The sequence below is a fragment of the Aquarana catesbeiana genome, linkage group LG01 (genome assembly GCF_042186555.1).
Source record: "Aquarana catesbeiana isolate 2022-GZ linkage group LG01, ASM4218655v1, whole genome shotgun sequence".
NCBI lineage: Eukaryota > Metazoa > Chordata > Amphibia > Anura > Ranidae > Aquarana > Aquarana catesbeiana.
In genome coordinates, this window is record NC_133324.1 from 149,256,728 (window position 1) to 149,278,162 (window position 21,435).

Below are 21,435 nucleotides of genomic sequence, written 5' to 3' on the forward strand. Positions count from 1 at the left end.
CACGGTGTCATGCCTTATATGGTCTCCTTGTGGGTTCGGGGGCGGAATCTGGTGGGGGATACGGTACAGACGGAGGTCTTCAGATTGGAGACTAATTTGTGTCCCTCTGTATCCGAAACAGTGCCGACCCGCCGGGTGTTTGGCGTCTGTGGCCCACAGGGAGACCCAGTATTCTGACTTATTTTTGTGTATCCAGACATACTGAGGTTTTGGGTTGAATGTAAGCTTAATTAGAGTTGATATTTTGTCGTGATTGGCCCCTTCCCTTCCGCCCCCCCTTCCCCCCTCCTGCCTCCCCCCCCCCTCCCCCCATCCACCCCCCCTTCCCCCCCCCCCCTTTTTTTTATTGGGTTTTTTTTTTTTTTGTTATAATATAGTAAGAGGCTGGGCCATCAGCTTGCTCTCTCTGGGCTCGATCCCTGGGGGAGCGAATTGGCTCTTCAGTCGTGAGGGTTAAAGACAGTATTTTAGTGTTGTTGGGGACTGTTTTGAATTTGCTAACACTTCTACTACGTTTGATTATTTTATTTTATGTTCCCCTCTGGGGTTATTTCTATATTGAGAAGTATACCATAATTATGCGGTTCCTTTTTTGGACCGCCCTAATCGGGGGGTGGCTGGGGGAGCCCCGAGATCTGGGGGCTCGACCTCTGAAGTGCCTTACCTCTTCCCCCACTAGGCCCTAGCTGCCTTATTAGGCAGTAATCCTCCTTTTGGAGACTTAGTTTTTTTTTCTCTCTCTTTCTCTCTCTCCCATCTTCCCTTCCTCATTTCTCACTTTAGTACCCTCCTCTTACCTGTCCCTTTCATTGTTTACCTTTCCTCTCCCCTCCTCAGGACTATTACTCCAGACTTCTTTCCCTCTCCCCTTTATCCCCCCCCCACTTACTACCTATAGACTTGGTTCCTGGTGGGGTCCGGCCTCACTCCACTCGACATGTCTTTAAAACTTGTGTCCTGGAACGTGAAGGGTCTAAATGTTCCAGAAAAACGTTCCAGTTGTCTCGCTGAGCTCTGGAGGCAAAGACCTCAAGTAGCATTTCTACAAGAGACCCACTTCCGGGCCAATAAGATTCCAAAACTCCACAGCAAGCACTTCCAAACTGTGTATCACAGTGTTTCGCCCTCCACAAAATCAAAGGGCACGAGTATCCTTCTGGCCAAAACCCTACCCTGGCAGCTGTTAGATCTCCATACTGATCGTGAAGGTAGATACCTCTTTGTTAAAGGTACACTTCAGTCGCAAATGTTCACCTTTGCTAACTTCTACCTGCCTAATGTTGATCAGCTTCCGGTACTTGAGACGTGTTTATCCACCCTGGCCTCATTCGCAGAGGGAACGTTGGTGCTTGGGGGAGATCTCAATCTCACCATGGATCCTCGCAAAGACTCGTCGATGGGTTCCTCGGCCTTGTCCCAGAGATCACGAAACCAGATCAGGGATTTGCTACACTCCCACCGACTGGTTGACATCTGGCGTATCCTCCACCCACAAGAGAGGGACTACACCTTTTTTTCGGCAGTTCGTGGCTCATATTCTAGGATAGATCTCTTCCTGGTACCTCACGCCACGATTCCACTGGTATCTAGGGCTCAGATCGGACACATAGCACTTTCAGACCATGCCCCGATATCTATAACATTAACCCTATAGCAATCGTCACCTAGACCCGCAACGTGGCGTCCCTTATTCAAGACCCAGAGGTTAAAGCCGATGTTATAAGAGAATTGGATCTCTTCTTCGAGACAAACAGGAACTCTGTCCCTAACCCTCTCACTATTTGGTCCACACACAAGTGCTACATAAGAGGTATACTCATCAAACATGGCCACAGACTTAAGGTGGCAAGGGCGAAAGCATTATCAGAACTAACTGCTAAACTCCATGACTGTGAAAAACGCCATAAAAACCACCCAGATAAGGCCCTAGAAACAGAAGTAACTAATATTAGAGAACAAATCAGGGAATATTCCCTTTTTCAATCTAAAAACATACTACTGAAGGCACGCAGAACCTTCTATGAATATGGTGACAAATGTAGTAGGACTTTGGCGAACGCCATACGTACCCAACGTAATAAAGCCTACATACCCGCTTTATCTACCCCCACGGGATTCAGAATTCATGATTCCAAGGACATGGCAGAATCTTTCCGTGCTTTCTATGAAGCCCTTTATAATTTACAGTCCAGACCCCAGGACAGCCCGGAGGCCATAGAGACTTACCTTGCAGCGGCAAACCTGCCTACTCTTAATGAGGAGGAAGTGGTCATGCTTTCGCAGCCGTTAACTGTGGACGAACTCACGAGCGCCTTGGCTGGTTCTCCAAGAGGGAAGGCGCCTGGCCCTGATGGCTTTACAAACTACTATTATAAAACTTTCCAAGCTCAGTTAGCAACTCATTTTGTTACGGCCTTCAACGCTATACTAGATAATCATGCCATGCCTTCAGACCTTCTACAAGCCAGCATATCGGTCATTCCTAAGCCAGAGAAGGACCCGCTCCTTTGCGCAAGTTACAGACCGATCTCCTTACTTAATTGTGACCTGAAGCTGTTCACGAAGATTTTGGCCGAGCGACTGGGACATGTCCTCCAACGCATAATCCCCTTGGACCAGGCTGGTTTTATCCGGAACAGAGAAGCGCGAGATAACACCACAAGAACGATAGATGTAGTGGCAAGAGTCAAACGTCTTAATACCCCATTCATCCTGTTGTCCACGGACGCTGAAAAGGCGTTTGACAGGGTGGACTGGACTTTTCTTCTGGCCACCCTGCGACGCCTTGGAATGCCACCCTGCATCTTGTCTTGCATTTCTGCCATCTACTCCTCCCCCACAGCAACAGTCAGAGTAAATGGAGTGACTTCCAACCCTTTTAAAATAAGTAACGGCACAAGACAAGGGTGCCCACTCTCCCCGCTCCTCTTTATTATCTCATTAGAACCCCTCTTACAACACACCAGACTCAACCCAGACATCAGAGGACTCGAAACAAACACATATCACCATAAAATTGCGGCCTACACAGACAATCTGCTGTTCTACATCTCAGAACCACACACCTCCCTCCCGGTACTCTTATCGGCAATACGCCAGTACGGGGAACTGTCAAATTTTAAAATTAATCTGCAAAAATCAGAGGCGCTTAATGTCTCTCTCTCTCCTACCGCTCTGACTCGACTTAGCGGCAATTTTCCTTTCCGGTGGTCCCCTCAGGCTATCCAGTATCTAGGTACAAGAATACCTTCTGATTTACATCTCATTTACCAGCTTAACTTTCAGCCCCTCCTGAATATTTTCTCCTCAGATCTTGACAGATGGAGGACCCTGGCAGTTTCCTGGTTTGGTAGATGTAACGTCTTGAAGATGAATATTATGCCGCGGCTGCTTTATCTTCTACAAGCTCTGCCGGTTAGGATTCCTCAAAACTTTTTCCGCAAACTACGCACGATCTTCATCAATTACGTTTGGCAAGGCAAATCCTCGCGACTCAAGAGAACTCTATTACAGCGGTCAAAGCTCAGAGGAGGGGTCGATCTTCCGGACCCAGCCCTTTATAACACAGCAGTACACACGAACAGAGTAGTAGACTGGTGCAGACACTCACACCATAAGCTATGGGTTTGCTTGGAACAGGAAGCAGTGCAGTTTCCTCTTTCGGGCCTACCATGGAGTGGGACCAGTCTTTCTGGACTGTCTTTATCCCACCCACTGGTTGAACCCACTCTAAAGGAAATGCATAGATACTTTGGGCTAGCGGAAACGCCTAGTTTTCCCTCCCCTCTAACGCCTATAATAGGTCATCCGGACTTTTTACCGGGAATCTCCGATAGATCCTTCCGACTATACCCGGACCAGAACCTAGTCAGAGCCTCCTCTTTCCTAGGTCCCTCTGATTGGAGAGACCCCTCAGACATTTACCCCAGTTTTAATACTTCCATCTTGGGTAGATGGAGGATCTCGCAACTCTCCCACTTCCTCAGATCCCTCCCAGAAGTCGGCGGTTTTCGTAGACAGCCTTCGTCTTTCGAAGACTTGTGCCTAGGTGATGGGCCAATACGGAAATCCCTTTCTTATTCATACAACATATTACTTACCCACACATCTCAAAATGATCCTTCCTACCTGAAGAAGTGGGAAAGAGACCTTAATGTTACATTCACATAAGACCAAAAGAATTGAATACTCTTTTTTGCACATAAGTCCTCCTTATGCAGCAAATATCAAGAAATCACATACAAAATCTTAACGCGTTGGAACAGGACTCCATCTGTCTTAGCGTCCATATTCCCAGATCACAGTCCTCTATGTTGGAGATGTAACACGCAGACTGGCACATTACTCCATATTTTCTGGGAGTGTCCAGTTCTGACTCCCTTCTGGAGACAGGTTCTGGAGATCATTTACAAACTTACGGATGTATCTCTTCAGGATAACCCGGCAGCAATATTCTTAAACCTAACCCCCGCATCTAGTAAGCGATACCGTAAATCGCTACTGAAGCACCTTCTGAATGCAGCCAGGGCGTGTGTCCCCAGTGTATGGAAGCAGCGATCCCCACCAACTGTGGCGCAGTGGTTTGCTAGGGTCCGCGATATTCAGCAAATGGAACAACTTACAGCTGCCCTAGGGGAAAGAGAGGAGGAGCATAATACTCGCTGGATGCACTGGGACCTGTTCCGTTTTTCGGAAGAATATAAGACCTACAATTAAATATTCTACTCAGGGGCGGATTGGGGCCCTGGACCGTCGGCCTTGCCGGAACCTCCCCTTCTCCCCTCCTTTCCACTCCCATATTTCTGCTCACCCTTCCTTCCTTTCATAGCTTTCCCCCCATTGACACCAATGGTGTCACCTTTTCTCTCTTTTCCTAAAAATGACAAAATTCCCCCGGATTGCAGTATTATACTGGTTCCACTCCTGAAAATTCAGGATAAAGAACCATATTTCATAAAAAGTATGACGTTTGGGATCAGCACACCATAGGCACGAGCTTAGTGCCCGTACAAAGAGGGACAAGCCCGCTCTGACAGAGCGGTTTTACAGGTCCTCTGGACTAGGGGGTACTCTGTGCGGCCCCGGTCAAATTGCACATATAGTTACTGCTGAATTTTTGAGCACAGTTATTTTGTTATAGTTGAAATGTAACCTTAATTGATACCCAAACACTGTACAATGACTTATCTGACGAGCTAATGTATTAGCCTAATTACAGATGTAAAGTTATGAGTATGTTTGACTCACTGCATTGATGTATAATCTGCTTTCCCTAAATAAAGATTAAAAAAAAAAAAAAAAAAGTGTAATAGGTGGTTGAGAAATGAGATGTGTAATTTATGCTCCTCAGACGCCTGATGGTGCTATTTCAATATTGGGCCTCTGTATGTGGCCAGGCTGTGTAAAAGTCTCATACATTTGGTATTGCCATACTCAGGAGGAGTAGCAGAATGTATTTTGGGGTGTCATTTTTGCTATGTACATGCTATGTGTTGGAAATATCTTATAAATGCACAACTTTGCGTAAAAAAAAAGCGTTTTCATTTTTTTTCCACATTTTCTAAAAACTTCTGGAAAAAAATGAACCGTTCAAAAGACTCATTATGCCTCATAGATTATACGTTGGGGTGTTCGTTTTCCAAAATGGGGTCACTTTGTGGGCGTTTCCATTATCCTGGTGCTCCAGGGCCTTCAAAAGTGTAATAGGTAGTTGAGAAATGAGATGTGTAATTTATGCTCCTAGAACGCCTGATGGTGCTATTTCAATATTGGGCCTCTGTATGTGGCCAGGCTGTGTAAAAGTCTCACGCATTTGGTATCGCCATACTCAGGAGGAGTAGCAGAATGTATTTTGGGGCGTCATTTGTGGTATACACATGCCATGTGAGAGAAATAACCTATTACAATGACAATTTTGTGGAAAAAAATAAAAAAAAATCTTCATTTTGCAAAGAATTGTGGGAAAAAATGACAACATCAAAAACCTCACAATGCATCTTACTAAATACCTTCAAATGTCTACTTCAGAAAAGGGATCATTTGGGGGGTATTTGTACTTTCCTGGCTTGTTCGGGTCGCAAGTACATCATTCGTTTTTTATGAATTGCACCACAGCTTGTAGACTCTCTAACTTTCACACAGACCAAATAATATCCACTAATTTGGGTTATTTTTACCAAAGATATGTAGCAGTATAAATTGTGGCCAACATTTCTGAAGAAAAATTAATAATTTGCTAAATTTTATCACATAAACTAAGAATAATGCGTTTTTTTTTTTCAAAATTTTCGGTCTTTTTTCATTTATAGCGCAAAAAATAAAAAACCCAGAGGTGATCAAATACCACCAAAAAAAAGCTCTATTTGTATGAAAAAAGGACAACAAATTCATTTGGGTACAGTATTACATGACTGAGTAATTGTCATTCAAAGTGTGACAGCGCTGAAAGCTGAAAATTGGTCTGGGCAGGAGGGGGGTTTAAGTGCCCAGTTGTCAAGTGGATAATGTTTCAAAAAAATCAATGTTTTCTGAATAAAATGCAGTTGTTGAGCTAAAAGCAAATGACTTTGCCTAGACGAAAATTGTGTCATCAGTCAGCTACAGCCAGGTCTCCTCCTCCTTATCTAATAAGACTTTACCATTGTAACTTTGAAGAAAGGTGAGAGGCTGTAACAGGGGCTCATTTCTTGCAGAGGCATCACATCTTGCATGACATGTGATTGATGAACTTGCATTTAAGGCTGGGTTCACACTGCAGCACAGAGCAGCTCACAGCAGGTTTCCAGTGTGTCCTTGTTCACCGGTTCAGGTCCGATTTCAGTCCGAATTTTTGGCTGAATTCGGACCTGAAACAGACCAGAAAATGCACAAGACTCCTCTGCAATTTGCACCAGAGCCGCTCTGGAGATGTGTGAACTGGCTCCATAGAGAGCCGGTCACAATCTTCTGACATGCGAATTGGTTGCAAGAAACCCACATCCAGTTCACACTAGTGTGAACTCAGGCTCAATCCAGAGAGCACACAGTTACACTGGATGAAGCCTGAACAAAGATTACTTCACCTTCTGAACAGAAAAGTAAAGTAGATGAAGGCATAGTCAGGGGAAGTACTGTGTTTTCCAAAACCATTTTAGATCGAGGAAGGGCAAGCAACCCTGTGAATCTTGAATTTCTTAACTGAAATAAAGAGTCTTCCAATGGTGATAAATGTGGTAGTGCCAGCTGTCCAAGAGAGAATTTCCCTCTCTTTGGAGAGAGCGCCTTTCACTTCTTGGTGTGTCTATGGTACAAGACGTGAAAGGAAATCTCCCCTATGGGACAAATGAAAACCCAACTTTTTTAAACTTTTCTTTACTACACTTAAAGCTAAAAAAACAAAAAATTGCCAAAGATCAGCTGTTGCCCTGCATATATGCACTTAACATCAAAAATATATCTAATGCTAATATATATAGATATCACCTTCTATATACAGTATATTATGTGTAAATATGGCTGCCCCCATTTACAAGTAAAACAGCAAACAATATATAGAAATTATTTATATTTTAAACAACGAGGCTCCATTTATCGTTGTGCAAAATTTTGTATCAAATATTCTGTCCAGCCACTTTTGTAAATCATTCATTCAGCATGTAATTATTTTGACAGCACATCCAGGAAGGTGACACCACTTTCTTTTCAGAGTACCGTATATACTCGAGTATAAGTCGAGGCCCTAATTTACCACAAAAAAATGGGAAAAACTTATTGACCTGAGTATAAGACGAGGGTGAGAAATGCAGCAGCTACTGTAAGTGGAAAAAGAGGGTCAACAATGCCTATCTGCAGCTGTATACCTCCCTATGTCCTGTGCATGTGTCCTGTGTATATGTGTCATGTGTCCTGTGTATATGTGTCATGTGTCCTGTGTATATGTGTCATGTGTCCTGTGCATATGTGTCATGTGACCTGTGTATATGTGCATGTGTCCTGTGTATATGTGCATATGTCATGTACCTGTGTCCTGTGTTTTGTGCATGTGTCATGTACCTGTGTCCTGTGTATATGTGCATGTGTCATGTGTATATGTACCTGTGTCATGTACCTGTGTCCTGTGTATATGTGCATGTGTCATGTACCTGTGTCCTGTGTCATGTACCTGTGTCCTGTGTATATGTACCTGTGTCATGTACCTGTGTCCTGTGTATATGTGCATGTGTCATGTACCTGTGTATATGTACTTGTGTCCTGTGTATGTGTGCATGTGTATATGTACCTGTGTGCATGTGTCTGTGTGCATCCTACCTGTGTCCTGTGCATCCTCTGTGTGCCGCTCTGCACCGATCAGCGTGTGCGGTGGCCATTCGCTGTTCAAAAGCCGCGCCTCCTCCTCGTCTATGATAGGCAGAAAACTCCATTTCCCAGCAGTCAGCCTATCACGGACATTCTCTCATCCTCATATCACAGACGAGGATGAGAGAATGTCCGTGATAGGCTGTACACTGACTGCCTATCACAGACGAGGAGGCGTGGCTTTTGAACAGTGAGAGGCTGCCGAGTGCTATGTAGCACACGCTGGCCGCTGTCTACCTGCATGACACGCTGATCATGTAGGCAGACGGCGGTGACTCGAGTATAAGTCGAGGGGGGCACTTTCAGCCCCAAAAACGGTAAATAAATGCAGCTGTGACACCTCAATGCACTGTTTGGGCAGATATGTAGCAAATGAAGTTTAATGTTGATAAATGTAGTTATGCACTTGTGGGCTAAACATATGAATGCTTCATACAAACATGGGGGAGAACAACTGGGAGAATCAATGGTGGAGATTGGTAGATCTGGGTGTTCTGATAGATCATAAGCTTAAAGTGGTTGTAAACCCTTACAGACCACTTTTTGCTACAGGTAAGCCTATAATAAGGCTTACCTGTAGCTACCCAGGATATCTCTTAAACCTACATGGTTTAGGAGATATCCCTTGTATTTGCATGTGCCAACATCATCGGCACATGTTCACTGACACAAACTGAAGCTTCATTGAGTGTGCCGTTACCGCGCGCATGCGCCAGAGTGACGTCATCGGAAGTAACCCCCGGGAGTGATGTCGCCGGCCAGTGCTGTGTACGGGCACCACAACAAGGGCTTCGATCTCAGGTGAGTATTACATAATGAGCTAGAATTCTATGCATACTAGCTGATTATGCCTTTGTCTTGCAGGTGTTACTTTTTTTTTTCCCAAAGTAGGTTTGCAACCACTTTAATAATAACATGCAGTGCGCAGCTGCAGTTTCCAAAGCAAGCAAAATCCTTTCTTGTATTAAGAGATATGGACTCCAGAGATAGAGATATCATTTTGCCCCCTTTACAAATCATTAGTAAGACCTCATCTGGAATATCCAGTTCAGTTTTGGGCACTATCAGCTCACCGGAGAAAGTGCAGAGAAGGGCATTTAAACTGATAACTGGGTCTTTTGAGAAGCTCGACTATGAGGAAAGATTAGAGGAACTGAGTTTTTATTCTCTCTTGAGAAGAGGAGATTAAGGGGGATATGATCACCATGTATAAATACATAATTGGTCCATATAGTGAACTTGGTGTAGAGTTATTCACTCTACAGTATTACTAAACTCATTTTTTTAATTAAAAACATGTTATACTTACCTGCTCTGTGCATTTGTATTGCTCAGAGCGGCCCCAAACCTCCTCTTCTGGGGTCCCTGGTGCCGATCTTGGTTCCTCCTCTTATTCTGCTGGACTACCATAGCCAGTTGCGGGCTAGGAGGAGAGGTATAAAAATGAGAAATAAATCAACACTCAGTTGGTATCTCTCCCTCAGTGCTCATGGAAATTATGTTACTTTAAAATAACAAGAGCAGCTAATAATAAAACATTAAAGCAGAAATTTGTCACTGCAACAAATACCATAACATTAGCAGCGCTAAAATAATCCAAACGTTTTAGGATTTGTTAAAAGTTCACTAAAATAGTTAAATAAGTATGAAGTCCACTTTATATATAAAATTAGGTAGATGTAAATGTAGGATTGTCCATCACAGAAAAAACGTTGCAGATAGTAATTCAATACAATCGCCTCCTCCACACTGCACGTGTCACAATCCCCCTAGGAAATGTACTTATCAGATGATACTGGGTTATACGCTTATCTGTCAATGGATGATGTCTGCTCACTGCATACACTCCATCAAATGATCCTGGGTTATACACTTGGCTTGCAATGGGTGTTGTCAGCTCTCTGCATGTAATCCATCTAGATGTTTGCTTGTCACAAGCAGAGAACAAAGATACACATAGCGTAATCCAGTACTAAAAGGTATTTATTATAGGTTTCCTTAAGATTGCACACTTACAGTGTAATTCAAAATAAAAAGCATGTAACAACAATGTATCACAAGTCGATATTCCTGACTACCTCTCACCACTCCAGCGGTGTTCCAGGGTAAGGCAAGCAGGAAAGCCGACGATGTAGGTTGCTGCGTAGTCAGGCCTTGACTAGTTTCGTGATTGCTTCGTCAGAGGGCGTGGCCACACAGCACAGCTTCCCACATTAAATACACTGCAGGGCGCCGCGGAATTAACCCACTTGCGCCTGCGTGTACTAGGCTTGTCCACGGAGTTTACCACCTAGTTTTCAAGCATACTTTATACATAAAAAAAGCATATTGGCATCTCTGCAAACAATTCAGAATAAAAATACCATAACATAGGAGTTTAAAACAAGTAACATAATTTACCCTCACTTATCAAAAGTGGGTGCATCTGATATCCTACTGCCCTTATCAATGCTTAAAATCAAATAAATGACAAAAATCATGATTCAATTTGATCGCTCCATGTGCGATCCGCAATTGAACTCCAAAGGAGTCTAACGTGGTTCTGAATAGAAAAGCATTTGTATTAACACTGCATGTCATATTACTGTTCTACTGCACTGTACATATCTATACCATGTTAATCATGCATACTAGACCTATCATGGGTACAGTGGTAAAACATTTGAGCTTATGAAGATCCATATAACAGACTTTATATCCCATATAAACCATTATTACTGTATGAGGCAGTATACTGCCCCTAATGTGCGTCTCCTAGATTTAATATTAAACAACCCAAAACCCAGGAAAACGCGCATCCTAAACGTTACTGAAAAAATTACTGCATAAAATATTAAATCGCCTAGAACATATAAATATGATATCATAGGTCATTATAAAATTCATGAAAAAAAAAGCAGACTCCATTGAAACCAACCAATAAAATCAATCATCGCTGATCAAACAATTTATGTCCAACTCAACATGCATACCTCTCGGACTTAAAGTATCTGTGAAAGCGGAGTTCCACACAAAAATGGAACTTCCGCTTTTCGTAACCCTCCCCCCCTCCAGTCTCACATTTGGCACCTTTCAGGGGGGAGGGGGATACCAGACAGGTATCTGCACCCACTTCCTGGCATAGACTCCCACGGGAGTCTACACCTCTTCCTGTCCCTCCACGCTGTCTCCTGGGAAACGCACAGGTCCCAGGAGATAGCAGGGACCAGTTACGACGTGCAGCGCGACTCACGCATGCGCAGTAGGGAACTGGGAAGTGAAGCTGCAACGCTTCACTTCCTGATTCCCTCACCTAGGGCGGCGGCAGCTGCTGAGAGTCGAGCAAGTGATCGGCGTCGGCTGCCGACATCACTGGACCCTGGGACAGGTAAGTGTCCATTTATTAAAAGTCAGCAGCTGCAGTATTTGTAGCTGCTGGCTTTTAATATTTTTTTTTTAGGTGGACTCCCACTTTAAATAGATCCATTTTGTCTCACATTTAGACAACTCCCTTACCCTATTGCTTCCTCTCCAATCAGGGTACATTTTCTCTACTCCCCAGAATTTTAATCTAGAGGGATCACTACTATGTTGGATCGCAAAGTGCATTGAGATGCTATGTTCTTTATAGCCAATCTTGATATTATTAATGTGCTCTGATACATGTTTGCCTAAAGTGCGTTTAGTGCGACCAACATACATCAAATCACATGGGCACTGAAGTGCGTACACCACATAAGTAGAATTGCGTGAGATAAAATCCTTTATTTTCAACACCCTAGAATTGGCTGTTGATTGGAACTCGGTTATACCTCTTAATCTAGTGTGTACTTGTTGACAAGATATGCATCTGTGACATGCAAAAAATCCTGGGTTATCCCAGAACATAGTGGGTCTCACTGGGGGAGAGACCCACTATGTTCCGGGGGGTTCCACCACCCTTCCTCCTTGGGGTATTGAGTTTTCCCTGGGGGTCTGCCTCTCGGCTGATTTCCTCTCCATCCTCTGTCCACCCCTCACCCTAAAAAAGCCTTATATTGTTTCAGGGTGTCACCATTATAATTATTTAACTTTTCATACCTATTAGAGGTTGGTATCGGATAGGGACTCCAATGGTCTCTATCTTCAAAGTGTTGCTGTTGGTTGGACCCTAAAGGTGGACAAAGAGGGAGAAGACGGAGGAAAAATGACAAAAATAAGACAAATGAACCAAATGCATATCCACACCACCAATACCCATTTAACTCTGTGGATCCTCAAATGAGATCTTCCCTGCAGAACCATTACAATAACAACAGGGAGTATTATAGTCCGTACCCCATAGTGATCAACAGCAAGCCAATTTATGGCCCAACCAACAACAACACTATGATAGGGAACAATATCAAGTGTACCCATGGTCTAACCAACAGCAACACTGATGAGGATAGAGACCATTGGAGTTCCTATCCAATACCAACCTCTAATAGGTATGAAAAGTTAAATAATTATAATGGTGACACCCCAAAACAAAATAAGAATTTTTAGGGCGAGGGGAGAGGGGCGGACAGAGAGGATGGAGAGGAAATCAGCCGAGAGGCAGACCCCCAGGGAAAACTCAATACCCCAAGGAGGAAGGGTGGTGGAACCCCCCTCGACGGGAGCAGCAGCCCAACCCACCATTAGTAAAAAGAATACAGGATACAGAGGCAGTAGAGGGGGACATAGAGTACAAAAGAAGAAGAAGGGAAATGGATTAGAGGGAATTTACAATTTAGCTAATATCAAACTCAACATTAAAGAATTAAACATTTTAAACGCAGGACTCAAATGCGCAGCCAATAAACCAATTAACAAATTTAGTTTTTATATTGATGTCCGGAAATATATAAGAAAAATAAATATGAAAAGGTATTTTTTGGCCATCAATTCAGCTACAACAAACAAAACCGACCATACAACTATAGGTATAGACAGTGGTTTGAAAAATAAATCTTTATTCAATCTTCCACAATTTTCCAATAAACATGTGGAGGTTTTCAAAAAAATGGTTTTAAAAGACATAGAAAAACTGGTACCGAAGAAAAATGCGAATCTGAAATATATAGAAGATGGTCTTAAAGCTTTAGAAGCAAGGAAAGATGTGGTTATCAGACCAGCAGGGGAGGGGTTGTGATTTTTAGACAGTACCTTTTATCACTCTCAATTAAACAATATGTTATCCGATGACAGTACTTATTTACTAACCGGTGATCCCACCGACAACTATAGAAAGGATTTGACCAGTCTGGTCAAACACAAATATAATGTGAGAGTATTAAACAAGAAAGAAAAAGATATCTTAACCCCAGCTTCAGCCGTGTTCCAACGGTATATACATTACCTAAGATACATAAGGACCCCCAGAATCCACCTGCTAGATCGATTGTAAACAGTATCAATTCAGTTTCTGCTTGAGTTGACCAATATTTAGATAATTTTCTACAAGAAAGCGTAGTAGAAACAAAAGCATATTTAAAGGATACAAGGCAGTTTTTGAATAGTGTGAATATCCCGGATGCCCAAGATATATTTTTGGTTCCCGCGGATGTGGCATCATTGTATACAGTAATGAATCATGATGATGCCCTATTATCTTTAAATTGGGCACTTAGCAAGAGGGAGGACTTACCATTTGTCCAAAAGAAATTCCTAGGGATGGCCTTAGATTATTGTTTAAGCCACAATTACTTTTGGTATGCGGGTAAATATTTTACCCAAGTTAAAGGCGTAGCAATGGGCACAAAGCTTGCGCCCTCAGTAGCAAACCTCTTTATGAGTGTATGGGAGGACAAGTTCATATATGGACAACAAAGGAAGGAGCTTCTTTTCTACAAGAGGTTCATTGATGACCTGTTCTTTATATGGGTGGGCACAGAATCTTCTCTAACTACATTTGTCAATAAGCTCAACAAGAATGTGAATAGTATCAAATTGGAATGAAAATGGAGTCAGGAAGCAATAAATTACTTAGATGTTACAGTGATGTTCAATCACCAATTGGTCACTAAATGTTTCTTCAAACCGACAGATTGGAACAGTTACCTGTCGATCCATAGTGGACATCATCCCACATAGCTGAAGAACATTCCTAGGGGCCAATTCACAGGAGTCAGGAGGAATTGTACCCGTGGTTTTGATTATTCTGAACAAGTACAAACCCTAAAAAAACGCTTTGTGGAGAAGGGGTACACATGTGCCTTGGATAAGGCCATTAATGAAATACACAAAGTACCCCAAAGTAGATGTCTGATTAATAGACCTAAACAGAATGACACAAAGCATGAATGTGATTTTATTAGCGCTTATCATGTACAATGTAAAGAGGTGGAAGCGATTTTCAAGAAATATTGGCCACTATTAAGCACTGATAAAATCTTAACAAAAGCCATTCCAGAAAACCCATTTTTCATTTACAGAAAGGGACAATCGTTCGGAGATAAGGTCGTGAAAAAAATTCTAAATCCACCAGTGAGACCCACTATGTTCTGGGATAACCCAGGTTTTTTTGCATGTCGCAAATGCATATCTTGTCGGCAAGTACACACTAGATTAAGAGGTATAACCGAGTTCCAATCAACAGCCAACTCTAGGGTGTTCAAAATAAAGGATTTTATATCATGCAATTCTACTTATGTGGTGTACGCACTTCAGTGCCCATGCGATTTGATGTATATCGGTCGTACCAAACGCACTTTAGGCAAACGTGTATCAGAGCACATTAACAATATCAAGATTGGCTATAAAGAACATAGCGTCTCGATGCACTTTAGAATCAAACAGAATAGTGATCCCTCAGGATTAAAATTCTGGGGAGTAGAGAAAATGTACCCTGATTGGAGAGGAAGCAATAGGGTAAGGGAGTTGTCTAAATGCTAGACAAAATGGATCTATTTAACAGATACTTTAAGTCCAAGAGGTATGAATGTTGAGTTGGACTTAAATTGTTTGATCAGCGATAATTGATTTTATTGGTTGGTTGTAATGGAGTCTGCTGTTTTTTTTTTTTTTTCATGAATTTTATGAATTTTATAATGACCTATGATATCATATTTATATGTTCTAGGCGATTTAATATTTTATGCAGTAATTTTTTCAGTAATTTCTTCTGTATATTTATTAACCTTTGATATGATGTTTAGGATGCGCGTTTTCCTGGGTTTTGGGTTGTTTAATTTTAAGTCTAGGAGACACACATCGGGGCAGTATACTGCCTCATACAGTAATAATGGTTTATATGGGATATAAAGTGTGTTATATGGATCTTCATAAGCTCAAATGTTTTACCACTGTACCTATGATAGGTCTAGTATGCATGATTACATTGGTATAGATATGTACGGTGCAGTAGAACAGTAATATGACCTGCAGTGTTAATACAAATGCATTTCCATTCGGATCCATGTTAGACTCCTTTGGAGTTCATTTGTGGATCGCACATGGAGCGATCGAATTGAGCCATGATTTGTATCATTTATTTGATTTTAAGCATTGATATGGGCAGTAGGATATCAGATGCACCCACTTTTGATAAGTGACGGTGAATTATGTTACTTGTTTTAAATAAACTCCTATGTTATGGTATTTTTATTCTGAATTGTTTGCAGAGATGCCAATATGCTTTTTTTATGTATAAAGTGTGCTTGAAAACTAGGTGGTAAACTCCGTGGACAAGCCTAGTACACGTTAATTCCACGGCGCCCTGCAGTGTATTTAATGTGGGAAGCTGTGCTGTGTGGCCACGCCCTCTGACGAAGCAGTCACGAAACTAGTCAAGGCCTGACTACGCAGCAACCTACATCGTCGGCTTTCCTGCTTGCCTTACCCTGGAACACCGCTGGAGCGGTGAGAGGTAGTCAGGAATATCGACTTGTGATACATTTTTGTTACATGCTTTTTATTTTGAATTACATTGTAAGTGTGCAATCTTAAGGAAACCTATAATAAATACCTTTTAGTACTGGATTACACTATGTGTATCTTTGTTCTCTGCTTGTGATGAGCAAATATCTAGATGGATTACATGCAGAGAGCTGACAACACCCATTGCAAACCAAGTGTATAACCCAGGATCATTTGACGGAGTGTATGCAGTGAGCAGACATCATCCATTGACAGATAAGCGTATAACCCAGTATCATCTGGTAAGTACATTTCCTAGGGGGATTGTGACACGTGCAGTGTGGAGGAGGCGATTGTTTTGAATTACTATCTGCAACATTTTTTCCTACAATCCTACATTTACATCTACCTTATTTTATATATAAAGTGGACTTCATACTTATTTAACTATTTTAGTGAACTTTTAACAAATCCTGAAACGTTTGGATTATTTTAGCGCTGCTAATGTTATGGTATTTGTTGCTGTGACATATTTCTGCTTTTATGAGGAGAGGTAGTCCCCACGCTCCCGAGCTGTGTGTTTATGGAGCCACGCTACATAGACTTACACAGCGGGACTTAGGCTCGCCCCCCACTTTCTCTGATTGACAGCAAGAGCCAATGGCACCTGCTGCTGCTCGAATGCAATGTAAAGAGGAAGTAAGGGGAGAAAAGATGCAGCCCTGCGCAGCGATGATCTCTTCTCCCCTCTCTTCCCCTTCACACAGGGAAGGGGGGACACAGGTAGATTGAAAACATTTTTTATCTTTGATTGTAAAGGTTTTTGTTTTTTTTCCCCGTAAAATAACAAACATGTCATACTTACCTGCTCTGTGCAAGGGTTTTGCACAGAGCGGCCCAGTGCTTCTTTTCTGGGGTCCCCCGGGGGCGGGCTCCTCCTCTTCATCGGGTGCCCCCATGGAGAGACACTTTCCATGGGGGGCACTCCTGCAGGGGTGCTCCCGAGTCCTGCTGCTGCATTCATTGACACAGACAGGACTAGGCCCCGCCCCCGGCTCCCGTGTCGCTGGATTTGATTGACAGCAGCAGGAGACAATGGCTAGTACTGCTATCAATCTATCCAATGAGAACCCGAGACAGTGGCTGGAGCTGATGGGCTCGTCCTCGCTGCTGGAACAATCGGGTTCAGGTAAGAAAAAGGGGGGCTCTGGGGTGCTGCTGCAGGACAGAAGCTTTTTCACCTTTAATGCATTAAATTCTTTAGGGTGAAAAACCTCAGACCTTTACAACTCCTTTAAGATAAAAAAGGTTTTTAGGTTTAGTAACACTTAAAAAGTCATCACAGAGAACAAGGGGGCACTCTTTATATCTGGAGGAAATTAGATTTAACCTCCAAATACAGAAAGCCTTCATCACAGTAAAAGCTGTGAAAATGTGGAATAGACTCCCTCTAGATATCTATCCGCGGCCCCAATTGCACCATTGTTGTGATATTTACAGTATCAATTTCCAGATGCGATTTTATATGTTAAGAATGATTGAATAAAATTGATTTTATTTAAATAACTAAGACCAATGATTACATTGTTGCTCATAGTAACCCCTTTCTAAACCCATCTCTATTGGGTTTGCTCCTTCCCCCAACTCCCCCCTTTTTTACAGTGGTTTTAAAAAGAGGCCTGGATTCTTTCCTAAATACACAAATTTATTTGGGTACTAATACCCATAGGTAAAGTTGACCTAGGGAATATTTGGGGGAGGTTGCCTTCCTCTGGATCAACTGTGGGTATAGGATTTTGTATATGGAGGTTTTTGATTTGTGTGGGGTTTTTTTGGTTTGTTGTTGAACTGGACGGAATTGTGTCTTTTTTCAACCAGACTAAAAAAAATCCGAAGTCAATTGTTCCCATATAACACTCTCAACCCTTATTCCGTGACACCATTACTAAAAAAAAAAAAAAAAGCACAGATGCACTGTCAAACTCTTCCAGCCATTTGGGGGCTGAATAGATGGTCAATGCATCTGCACATGCGCTGCAAATTTCCGTATGTGTGCACAATTGCCACCAGTTTTTGGTAGATGAGCACTTTAGTGCCCCATGGCGTTTGAACGCATGTGTGAACTTCTAGGGCCCAGTTTAGGCAGGAAGCTTGAAGTGAAGGAAAATTTCACCAGGAAAAGAAAAAGTAATAACTACTAAAACCATTTTCAGTATTGTGGAGGAGGAAGGGGGAGGGACAACGTAAGACATTGTTGTTTAGGTGAATTTTGTTATGTTTTAACTCTGCTTACTCTGTGCTGTCCTTTTGTCAGCATGTTTCCTTTTAGCACATGTGCATGCAGCAGAGCCTGATTAGCTACTAGTTCTGCCCCTTTCTCTCCCAGTGCTAGTTTACCAGAGATGATAGGAAGCCTGATGTTGAGACAGATGGTTGAATGTTTAGTTATTTTTTTAAAGGAATACACAACTACGGTAAATTGTGTTTTCATTTAACACCTGCCTGTAGCACATCTTTAAATTAAACCGAAATTTAGGAAACAAACCAATCAGTGAACTACTAATATTCAACAGGACACATGATTAAAAGCGTAATATCAGCCCAAACATTTTAGAGAGGGGCAGGGTAACAGCCTCTTTTAGGTGTTTATTGATGTCTGTGACCCTATTGGAAAGCCCCACTTCCTGCAGGAAGGTAGACAAATTCACAATTTAAAAAAATAAATTAAAAAAAAAGTATACTTTAATTGTATCAGGTACTTACAGTATTATACAGATACCTGCTTCCACGTTCAGGCTGCAGTAGCATCAGAATTAAGACTTCAACCAGCATGTGATCACTATTTTACAGCTGAAATTGTGATCACGTGATTGGAAACCAGATGATTGGTTTCCTAGTGAGACTGGAGCAATTAGTGACAGCCGTGTCTGACATGTGGCACCATGAAAAATGTCAGATGCTGCCTGTCAAAGGGAATATAATTTTACCTTGAACACGAGGAATGGTAATTTACAGATTGTGGGGGGTTCTTTATTCTTAGATAAAAGAAACAAACCTCTTTATTTTAATAACAGTCCCATGATGTATGAAAAAGTGTTCCACTAATGAAATTATTCTCTAATGCAGTTGAGGCTCAAATCCTTCAGAAGTATTTAAACCGTATATCTTATGCACTCTAGTAAATGTAACAAAATAGCATCAGCAAATTCTTTTCTACTTTTGTAAAAGCATGTACTCTAATAATAAATTATAATGTAGCTCTCAAGGTATCATTTCTATGATTTAACATTCGATTTTTAGAGATTGTTCCAAAGAAACCATTGAATTGATTTTTTGCTGTTGCTAGCACATCTCAGGCAAACAGTTGGTACTCATATGGATGTCATAAACGTATATTTAAGAGAGTACAAATGCCATTATAAATGACATGAGTTTTAACCTTGAGGATGTATTAAAAGTCATAAGGAATGGTGGCAAGTCCCAGAAGGCCTAATTTTCACAACGGGTATTGAATGGGAACAGATGGCATCTTTCATCGGTTGAAGACATAATTTTATTGCTAACATGATGTTTCAGATTATATCTAACCACTGCCATGTTTAGTTTATTCTCCTTGGAAGTGCGCTAACACCTAGAAATTTAAAGTCTCATTCAATCTGGAATACTTTGTCCTTGAAATGATCTGATAGCAAATGTAGACTTTCCATAATCTTCAGATTTTCAACACAATATTGGTTGCATTGTCACAGAATGTTGTGCCATCATTTATTGCTTTTGCCTTTTTTAATACATAGAACATATATTGTGTAATTTGCTCATGTTTTACCCTGCATTAGGAAAAATGAGAGCTGACAAAGATACAGTAGGTTTCTATGGACATTTTGTTTTTCTCTGCTGTTCATACTTGTTTTTAGTTTGCCTACTTTTCTTGCTGCCTACTTCACTTTCCCTTGTGACTTCACTGCATGATTGTAGCTGGTAATTTGGAGGACAACTTTGTGGTTCAAGGCTCGGTTCACACTGGAACTGGCTGCAGATCGCACAGGAACGCTGTGTGTCCCTGTTCTCTGTTTTAGGGTTGAATCAGGGACGAATCTTTGCCTGAATTTGGCCCTGAAACTGAGCCAAAGATGTTTCTGTGCAGTGCGCTCTGCAGCCGCCCTGGAGATATGTGAACCGGCTCCATATAGAGACGGTCACATTCTCCTTCTATGCGAATTGGATGCAGGGAAACCCACATCCAATTTGCATAGGTGTGAACCCAGCCTTACTGTTTTTTCCCATAATTAGTGGAACTTAGCAGTGCTACTGTACAGACTTTCAAGTTACTAAAAAAGCATCACTTCTGCCTTTATCTTTTTAAAATATTTAACGATCACCTAAAATGCAACTTATAATTTATATTTTATGTTGCTTAAAAGTTCTGTATATTTTTCTTCTTTTTTTTTACAGATTTTTGTTTAGAAATGTCCTTAAATACATTGCTTCACACTGCAGTGCTTTATGTAAGCATAGCTGAGTAATGTAAAACCCTAAAAATCCAGTGTCCTTACACAAAATTGTATTGCAGTGCAGTGCCCCATCAATGTGTTACTGAGCGTTGATTACTGAGGGCACAGGGTTTAACCCTGGTCCCTATTGGGCTGCTTAGTCTAATTAAGACATTCTGTACAACTGCTAAAAAAGTGGGAGACAAGAATATGATAGTTAAGATTGTTGTTACTATGTTCTTCTTTTGTTAATTCCCCCAATGAGGAGCTTCTGTGTACACAAGCAAGCTGGTTACTATGCACTGCCAATCCAGATTCTGTCTGCTTCAATTTTAGGCTCCATTCACACCTAGGCGATTTGAATCGCAGGTGGAATCTCCGCGATTCTGCCAGCTATTCCAAATTGCTGCAAAACGTGGGATGCATTTGCAATGCCATTACTTCTTAATGGCACCCCAATCGCGGTGCGATTTTGCCACCATAAATCCAGCTGCAATTGTGGCAATATCGCAACACGTGAAGCTTGATGCTCAAAAAAGAGCAGGAGCTTCTTTTGGGTGACAGCATCACACGTTGCAATTTGTTGCAATTGCAGCACAATTTATTGCACGACAATTGTGGCAAAATCTTTTTGTGACATTAAGAAGTAATGGCATCACAAACACATCCTGCGTTTTGCTGTGATTTTGAATCGAAGGCAGATTCGAAATCGTCTAGGTGTGAATGGAGCCTTAGGGAATTTCCCCACTATCTGGATAAGCAGAAGTGCTGG

At 41.9% G+C, this 21,435-nt stretch overlaps 1 protein-coding gene across 1 annotated transcript in view; it reads left to right on the forward strand.

Annotated features, from left to right (window-relative positions):
• Positions 1–21,435, forward strand: part of XRCC4 (X-ray repair cross complementing 4) — a 620,495-nt gene that overhangs the window by 545,658 nt on the left and 53,402 nt on the right. The gene's annotated exons all lie outside the window — the stretch shown is intronic.